Source organism: Caretta caretta, chromosome 6 (genome assembly GCF_965140235.1).
Source record: "Caretta caretta isolate rCarCar2 chromosome 6, rCarCar1.hap1, whole genome shotgun sequence".
In the NCBI taxonomy this organism is placed as follows: Eukaryota; Metazoa; Chordata; order Testudines; family Cheloniidae; genus Caretta; species Caretta caretta.
The window spans coordinates 4,249,137-4,258,698 of NC_134211.1; the positions used below are offsets into that span (position 1 = coordinate 4,249,137).

Consider the following 9,562-nt stretch of genomic DNA (forward strand, 5'->3'; position numbering starts at 1 on the left):
GATGGCTTCAGAGGACTGCTCCACAATATACTCTATTAGCTAATCTTTTATAACGAACTTCTACAAAACACATAGGTCATAATGACCCCAACTGGATCATCTCTTTTCTAACTTTCAGTAAACTTTTCATATTAGAGGTGCCTAGATTCAAAGTTTTCCAACCCACCAAGGTTTTCAGTCTCAGTTGTTTACTTGTCTGTCCCCTCCTCCCATTCTGATTAGCAAAAACTATCAGCTAGATATGACCTCGCTTCTAAAAGCCTCTCTCCAACTTAACCCTTAACTATGTGGTGTTCTATTTCATTAATTCCTATTGGCAGAATGCACATAATATGGTTGCAATTAGTTTGATCACATAATGGGGTATACACATCCCTCAAACCAGGGCAACAATGAGTTTGAAGAGATTGTTCGAAGACCAGAAGAGATGGTTCTTGCAATATTTCTTTCATGATGGGGTACCCATCGAGTATGGGGTGTAGTTGTTTACACCCATTGGTGGTTACACAAGCTTTACTGTCTGGGTTCCAGTGTGGGGTGGTAGGTGACAAATAGGGGTATGCAGTCAGAAGGGGGTTTATTTCTGTATTGAAGCAGATTCTCCTGGGGTATTTGGGTGGCCTGTTGCATGATGCAATCTACTTCTCTGATGAAGTGTCCTTGTTTGGTGAAGGTGGTTTTAAGTGGCCATACTGGGTGGCCGTACTGGGTCAGGCCAAAGTCCATCTAGCTCAGTATTCTGTCTTCTGACAGAGGCCAATGCCAGGTGCTTCAGAAGGAATGAATCAAAAAGGTAATCATCAAGTGATCCATCCCCTGTCACCCATTCCCAACTTCTGGCAAAGAGAGGCTAGGGACACCATCCCTGCCCATCCTGGCTAATAGTCATTGATGGACCTATCTTCCATCAATTTACCTAGGTCTTTTTTGACCACTGTTATAGTTTTGGCCTTCACAATATTGACAACAAGTGTGTTAAGCCAGGGATAGTCAATAGGCGGACCATGGGCCAAATCCGGACTGTGAGATGCTTTTGAATGGACCCCACAATGTTTTTATTTGTTTATTATCATTATGGGTTTTTAAACATTTTTTTCTTGGAGTCTGGACCTTGACTATACCTTGACCAAGAAATTTGGACCTTGACAAAAATAGGCTATCCCTTCATTAAGGTATATATCACTTACTTTCTCCTCAGAGCACATTCTGTGGTATCTGAGTGCCTGGCTGTCAATAACATATTTCTTGGTATGGTTGGGGAGGTTACTAGATCTATGAAGGTAGGTGTGGTGATCCATGGCTTTCTTGTATATGGTTGTCGGTAGGATTCCATTGCTGAAGCTGATTGTGGTGTCCAGAAGTTGTGGGAAAGCTCCAGAGAGAGTTTAATGGATGGGTGGTGGTTGTTGAAGTTGTGGTGGAAGTCTGAGGGAGTTTAAGCTGTCTTCCCATAGGATGAAAATTTCTCAGGTATATCACTAGTTTCATGATGCACTTCTCCAGAAATTCTTCTTCAGGATGACCCATGAAGAGGTTAGCATATTGGGGAGCCATCCTAGTACCCCTGGCTGTTCTCATGCTTTGGACAAAATGTTTATTGTTGAAGGTAAATCTATGACAGGCGAGGATGAACTGGATGAGTTTGGCTATGTGTTTGGGATGGATAATTGATGGTTGTCCACTGTCTTTTAAATATTTGGGGCAGGCAGCTATCCTGTCATTGTGAGGGATATTGGTGTATAGGAAAGTGACATCCATGGCGGCAAGGATGGTATTCTGAGGAAGGTTGGTAATACTGTGGAGTAGAGTAGGGCTCAAATATACTTGAGCCATCCAGCTACTGTGAGAGTGGACTGTCTGGAAAGACTCTTGCCTAGGCTCACAGCACATGCACGTTTCAATCTCTTTGGCTCATGAGTGTTTGCACGCAGTGTTCTAGAAAGCCAAAGGTTTCCTTTAATAGATGTTTTCAGTATTGCTTCCTCAAACGGGCAGTGAGTGCCACACACTGGCTGAAATAAATGCTGAGTGACTGAGATCAAGTAGGGGATGTTGAGCTCTGTGGTGCACAATCCCCTCCATTATAAGACTGCTGATTTTGCAAAATGCTGTGTTTTTGAGGAGCTGTGTCTAGGGAACTCCTTGCTCAAATGACCCTGAAATTTGGGTCTTCATTGAGTAATGGGCCAACTCTGTCCTTTGTCTTCCTCTTCCTTCTAATGTATTTGTAGAATGTTTTCTTGTTACCCTTTATGTCTCTAGCTTGTTTGATTTCCTTTTGTGCCTTGGCCTTTCTAATTTTGCCCCTACATACTTGTGTTGTTTGTTTTATTCATCCTTTGTCATCTGACCTAGTTTCCACTTTTTGTAGGATTCTTTTTTTTTTATTTTTAGATCATGGAAGATCTCCTGGTTAAGCCAGGGTGGTCTTTTGCCATTCTTCCTATCTTTCCTGTGTAGTGGAATAGTTTGCTCTTGTGACCTTAATAATGTCTCTATAACACATAATAAATGGATTAATCATTTATCAGGTCCAAATACCCTAACAGTGCACTGGAGACATTACCGTACCAGGACTTGTCTGGAGGTGTCTTAGCATTATCTCCCCATGTTGCAGTGTGGGTAAATTTGCTTTGTAAGTAATGACAGTACTCACAGCTCCCCAAAAGGAGAGAGGAAGTAGCGTGAGTGAAGGGACTGATTTAGTCGCTGGGAGGTAAGCAAAGCCACAGTGCTGTTAGCTACACCTGTAAAAGACATGTCCCAGCAAAGAGATGGAGGAAGATATGAAGAAAATCAAAAATGAGTCTTCCCAGAAGGCGTAATCTGCACTGACTGCTGAAAGGGAAATAAAGGGTCAAATCCTCCGGATGAGCCATTGATGCCCAGCACAGCTCAGGGTGAGGGGTGAAGGCTACCATCACAGACACCTGATCCTCAGACTGCCAGGCACCAGTCTGATCCTGAGCAGCAGCTTAGAGCAGCCAAGGGATCATTCCAGCTTCTGGGATCACCACAGAGACAGGGTCCTGAGTCTATGCCCCCTCCTCCAGTAGCTGTGAGCTGTGATGTCATAGATCTGGTTATACAGGAAGATTTCCTAGGAAATTTTCAGTTGGCCACTTAAGCCATTTTAAAGTGGACTTTGCACTGCACTGAGGATAAGGATTGGGATCAAAAAATGCAAACCAACCTCATATTAGCGGAGTTCAAAGTGGGCCAGAACTATGTTTTATTTGTATAGAAGTAATCCCATTGGCTTCATTTTTGTTATATCAATATAAGTAAGAGAAGAATTGAACCCAGGATGTATAAGTCATCTGTTACTTACTGGGTACTGCTTTTCTTTAAATTACAAACATCAGGCTGTCTATGGAATGAGTAAACTGTATATAAAGTCACCATTTTCTACTCTGAAATTTTGGTTTGTTTTAACTTCCTTCTGCAGAAAGAAGTAAAGCATTTCAAGATGTCCTGTCCAGATTAAACCTGGAGAAGCACAGAAGCATCAAGATCAGGCTGAGGGATGTCCTGGAGATCTGCCCAGAAAGCATCAAGAACAAGATTCCAGAGGCATTAGATGATTTACCTTGGCATTTCCTGAGGAAGGTCATGGCTCTGAATGGGATGGCCAGAAATACAAGCATTGAGCATAAGGCTCCTGCAGAAGAAATGGGTGATTATGAGGAGAAGCTGCATATTGATAGCACTTTCTGTTTTAGTGACACTGAGATGAAAATTTCTCTGCAACCTCTTGATGTTCTCTGTGCTGTTCTGCTTTGCTCAGACAGTTTCCTACAGCAGGAGATCCTGTCCAAAATGTCCATGTGTCAGTTTGCCCGTCCTCTGCTGCTACTCACCCTTGACACCCCCAAGTGCACCCTAATACTGTGGGCCATGAGGGACATTGTGCGGAAGTGGAGGCCGCACTCCCTGGCAGAGAGCAGAGGGTTCAGAGAGGAGAGCTTGATGCTCACGTCAATGCCAACCATTTCTTTTGTGCGGATGGGGAGCTGCAGCTTTTCCAAGTCCCACCTCCTCAGTGAGGTTCTCAGCCCCTCCCAGCAGCACCACAATTTCTTTATCAGTGCGGGACATGGAGTCTGGGAACTTCCTTCAGAAAATCGCAGATGGGCTGGTTGAGATTTCCTGGTATTTCCCTGGGGGGACGGAAAATTCTGATCTTTTCCCAGAACCCATTGCAGTTACAAATCTGCGTGGAGACATTGAGTCCCACTGGCTACAGTTTAGCTTTTGAACAGAGGTCTCCTCCGCAGTGTTAATAGTTACCGAGAGCATCGGTGAGAGAGAATAGGCACTGATATCATCTTGGAAAGAATCCAGCTCTAAATATTACTTCATCCTCAACTGCAAGAATAAGAAACCCAAAGAAACTCTGGGATTCCTTAATAAGCTGTCCTCAGTGTTGAAGCTGAGCAAATCACAGCTACTGGTGAAAGATCGTACCATGAATAATGCAGGATTTGTGAAAAAGGTGCAGTCCACCATAGGAACCATAGTGAATTCATCTCCGAAGACAGTGAGTTTGGAAGCCATGGCTGTGACGGCACCTGACCTAGGAATCCTGGTGAATGAGGACTGTCAGGCATGTCAATGTGTGAGCAAATATACTGAAGAAATCACTGCAGAAATAAGAGATGGGGCAAAATACAAAAGGGAAATGCTGAGCCTGCAAGGAGACCTATGGAAAAACTTGGCTAAAGTGGAAGAGATGTGCCGAATGAAAAGGCAAGGGGTCATGGCCACTGAAAAGTATAAATCTGAGCTGAAACAGAAATGGTTAGAGATACGCAGACAGCAGAATCAGTGTGATCGTACTAATGGTTTGACTAAGTTTATCAATGGAATAGTACAGCTGAAGCCAGTGGAGAAACATTACTTTCTGAAATGGATGAAATTTAGCCTGGATAATATTGCGAGGGCGAATCTTTCTAAAATGCGGGCGGACTATAAAGGGAAATGTGAAACTCCAGGAGTGGACCAAAAACAGCTGGAGGAATTAGATGAATTAATATCTGATAGTTCCCTGGGGGTGGAGCATTTCATGCGTGAGTTGGGGCAGTTCTATGAAGCTGAATGCTCAATGGTTAAAGAAGGGAAAATGGAAGAAAGCCAAAGACATTTCACCCGTCTCCCATGCATAGCAGCTGACCTGATGCTGGAAGGGTTTCCTGTGGAGCTGACCGATGGAGATGCCTCCAACATCCCCATGAACTGGGTAGTAGAGGTTCTAACTCATCTCCATATCAGACTAGGGGATAGATCCAGAATGGTGGTTATAACAGTGCTGAGAGTGCAGAGCACTGGGAAATCCACCCTTCTCAACACCATGTTCGGCCTGCAGTTTGCAGTGAGTAGCGGTCGAAGTGCGCGAGGAGCCTTCATGACGCTCATTAAAGTTACAGAAGCTGTTCAGGAGCTGCTTGGCTGTGATTTCATCCTGGTGATAGACACTGAAGGTCTGAAGGCCCCTGAACAAACAGCACTGGAAGACAGGTATCAACATGACAATGAGCTGGCCACCCTGGTGATTGGACTGAGTGACGTCACCATCGTTAACATGGCCATGGAGAATGCCACAGAAATGAAGGATGTTCTGCAAATTGTGGTCCATGCATTTCTCAGAACAGAGAACAGCCAAACTGCCAGTTTGTGCACCAGAACGTCAGCGATGTGTCTGCTCATGTTCAAAACATGAGGGACAGGAAACACCTCCTGGAGCAGCTGAATGAAATGACCAAAGCTGCAGCAAGGATGGAAAAGCAAAGCAGGGAAATGACATTTTCTGATATTATGGAGTATGACCCAGAAAAACACAATTGGTACATGCCTGGCTTGTGGCATGAAGTCCCTCCCATGGCTCCCGTAAACACTGGATACAGTGAGAGTGTGTGTGAGCTAAAGAAATACCTGTTTGAATTCATAGAGAACCGTTCACGGAAAAGAGCTGGAAAGGATATTCCTGATTTTATTGTATGGTTGAAGAGCTTGTGGAAGTCAGTGAAACATGAGAACTTCATCTTTAGCTTTAGAAACAGCCTTGTAGCTGAAGCCTATAACCTGCTGTCTGTGAAGTATTCTGAATGGGAATGGGGTTTTCGCAAGGAGATGTATCTCTGGATATCTGAAAAAGAAACTTTTATCCAGAATCAGCTGCCAGAGACGCGATAGGGTGATCTGTTTCACAGCTTAAAAATGGAAGCACAAGGGAAGCTACAGCAAGGAGAACAGAAGCTCTTGAATAACTTAGAACAGTATTTTAAAAGTGAAGCTCCAAATTTGAACCTGGTAGAAAAGTACAGAGAAGATTTCAAAAGGAGCACAAATAGCCTCAAAAGAGAACTTGAAAATTATTCAACCAGTAACTGTAAGGAAGCAATTCGAATACGAAGAGGACAGCACAAGATAGACAATATCCAGTCTGAGTACAAGCAGAAAATTGAAGGGGAAGTTGACAGACTCTTGGCTGAATACCGAAACAGAGAAGATAAATTAGACCATGAGAAACTGAAAAAAGAATTTGAAACGATGTGGCGAGAAACCTTGTCAGAGTTAACGCTCTGTACTTTACAGAAACGTCAAGTTGTTCAAGATATGGATCTCCAGCTGAGAAAGGATCTGAAGCACAGAGGGGGTACTGTCAGACAGATACTGCAACATGCAAAAAGCCTGCTGGATTATAGAATGAAGTCTTTCCCAATGAAGAAGGAATACTTAAACCTAAAATGGACCAGAGCAGTTGTAGAATACTTCTCACAGGAATGTTACTGTAAAACTGAAGAGTTTGCTCTATCTTTAATGACTGAATGCAAGAAATACATTGAAGAAAAAGTTAAATCCAAAACAGACTATGATGAAACCTATTGTGGAGAACTGCTGCATATGGTTAATGAGAGGTTAAAAGAGGAGGAGATTGAGCAACTTCACACTTCTCCTTTGTTTGAAGTTGACCTGAAGTGTCACGTTTTGGGGGAAGCGGCTTGGGCATTTCAGAAGATGCATGAAGATTTTATCAAAGAAAACGATCCTCAGCAACGTCTGGAGAAGCTGAAACCTCATTATTTCTCCATATTTACTGATCTCTATTTGGAAAAGAAAGAAAGCCAAACAAGGGCGAGGAATTTCTGTGATCAGTGTCTCAAACCTGCCCTGGTGGGTTATGTCAACAAAAGGCTCGGACTAGAAATAGTTGACAATTTTCTCAGCAGTGAACAGGCCCTTGAATACGCCAGCCGAAGCTTCTTTCAGTTCTTTTTGCTAAAGAAGCTGCTGGAAGAGATGAACTTTGACAACTATGTGAAATACATAAGTAACTATGAAGAGTTTGTCAAATCCTGCATACAGAGATGTCTGATAGACCACTATGGAGGGAAGGCAAGTTTGAGAGATTTGGAGAAAGGGATTCTATCCAGAATAATAAATAAAATCAAGGGAGTTCTGAAAAACTCCATAAATAAAAACAATAACACAGTTTCTGCCTTTTTAGACAGCTTTTGCAAAGAGCTGCAGCAGGACCTGGCCATTTCCAGCAATAGCTTAGTTGAAGACAATTAGAATCCGTTGAAGACAATTAAACTGCTATATTTAGAGCATGACTGTCATTTACTCTCCCTATTGTGCATTAAGAAATTAGTATTCTTGTTTCAATGTAATCACGCATAAGAAGCAACAGAAAACCATTTACAGTTAAACAAAATAAACTTGGGAACGGACTTTTTTGTGCTGGCTTATTTATTTTGAAATGTTGCCTTGGAACTTTTTGTTTTATTTAGCCCCGAGAGGAAGGATAGTGGGTGAGGTCAGCAAACATTTCAGGAGATGTGATACTTCCAAAGTACAAACCCAAGATCCCAAGTGATGCAGGAACCCTTAACATTTAAATTAGCCCTTCTGAGAGGCCTGATGCTGATAAGAATGACTGACCTCATGAAAAACGGGCTTTGTTTTCTCACTTAAACAGTGAGAAAATTTCACGGAGCCCTGAGCTCTCACTGGGGGGGATGGGGTGGAGACCCAATGGGGCACAAGTTAGTAACCGCTGTGGTGGGATAGGCAGGGCCAGCTCTGGAGTCAACAGAGCAACCCCCAGGTGAAGCAGTTCAACCCCAACCCAAAGACTGGATTTTCCACAGTTACAAGGGAAATTAGATAACTATACACACACACACACACACACAAACAGACTGAAATATGTAGGGTTAGAAATCCCCAGTAACAACACTGATGGCCCAAACTCTCTGCAGTGACCCCAAACCATGACACTCCCTCTCCGTGTCTCTTCTCGACAGTGGGGCTGTGAGTGTAGCTGGATTGGGCAGTGGCTCCGTCTACTGTCCCACGGGGAATCTCTTCTCTTCATTGCCACATGCCACACAGTTGCCGTACTCTATCTGTCAGCCCAGCTGCTCAGTGGGTTTGCCCATGTCACCCGGTTTCAGTTGTTCCTTTCCACATAGAATCATAGGATTGGAAGGGACCTTGAGAGATCATCAAATCCAGGGGTTCTCAACCTTTTTCTTGCTGAGGCCCCGTTCAACATCCTATAAAAACAATAGGGCCCGGCAGGGGGGAAGCGTGGGCTCCAGGCCAGGGGGACACACTTGGGCATAGGCATAGTTTTACTTCTATTTTTTTGGGGGGGGGCGGGGGGAGGAATGCCTGGCATGGTTCATCCCATCTCCACAGAGCAGGGTCCAGGGAGGATGTGCCATCTCCACCCACTGACTCACTCAGGAGGGCACCCAGCTTGTCTGTGCTCTGGGGCGATGCAACCAAAAATATAACTCAAAGGGGGGACTGAGTTCAAAAAGTTTGAAAACCGCTCAGGGTGCGGGCAGGGGGTTAGTTAGGGGCTGTGTGAAATGAGGGGAGTAGCTCAGGGTACAGGGAGGGGATAGCTAAGGGCTGTGTATGGGCAGGGGGTAGCTCAGGGTGCAGGCAGGCGGTTGCTATGGGCTGTATGCAGGCAGGGGGGCTTCCAGTGCAATGCCCGGCTTCAGGGGCAAGGCACTGGGACTCCCGGCTTCAGTCTCCCTGCTGCTCCTGGCTTGTGGGGGAGGGGAGGTTTGCCGGCTCGAGCACCGCGTTGCTCCTGGCTTGGAGGGGATGTGGGGACCCTGCCGGCTTCAGCCCCACCTAGCTTCTGGCTGCGCCACTCCCGGCTTGGGGCGGAATGGGGAGGGCACCGCGGGCTTCAGCCCCGCGCCGCTCCTAACTAGGGCAGGGGGCCAACTAGCTTCAGACCCGCACCGCTCCTGGCTTAGGGGGAAGGGGGGGCCCAGGCTTCAGCACTGGGGCTCCAGGTTTCAGCCGTGGGGCTCCGCGGCCCCCCTGAAAGGGCTCACTGACCCCCGGCTGAGAACCACTGATCTAATCCAGTCCCCTGCACTCATGGCATGACTAAGCATCATCTAGATCATCCCGGACAGGTGTTTGTCTAACCTACTCTTAAAAATCTCCACTGATGGAGATTCCAGAACCCCTCAGGCAATTTATTTCAGTGCTTAACCACCCTGACAGGAAGTTAGCCATTGATAGCTAC

General features: G+C 45.1%; 1 pseudogene; it reads left to right on the top strand.

Annotated features, from left to right (window-relative positions):
• Positions 1–3,456: 3,456 nt before the first annotated feature.
• LOC142072404 (up-regulator of cell proliferation-like) lies at positions 3,457–7,575 on the top strand (annotated as a pseudogene).
• The last annotated feature ends 1,987 nt before the right edge of the window (positions 7,576–9,562 follow it).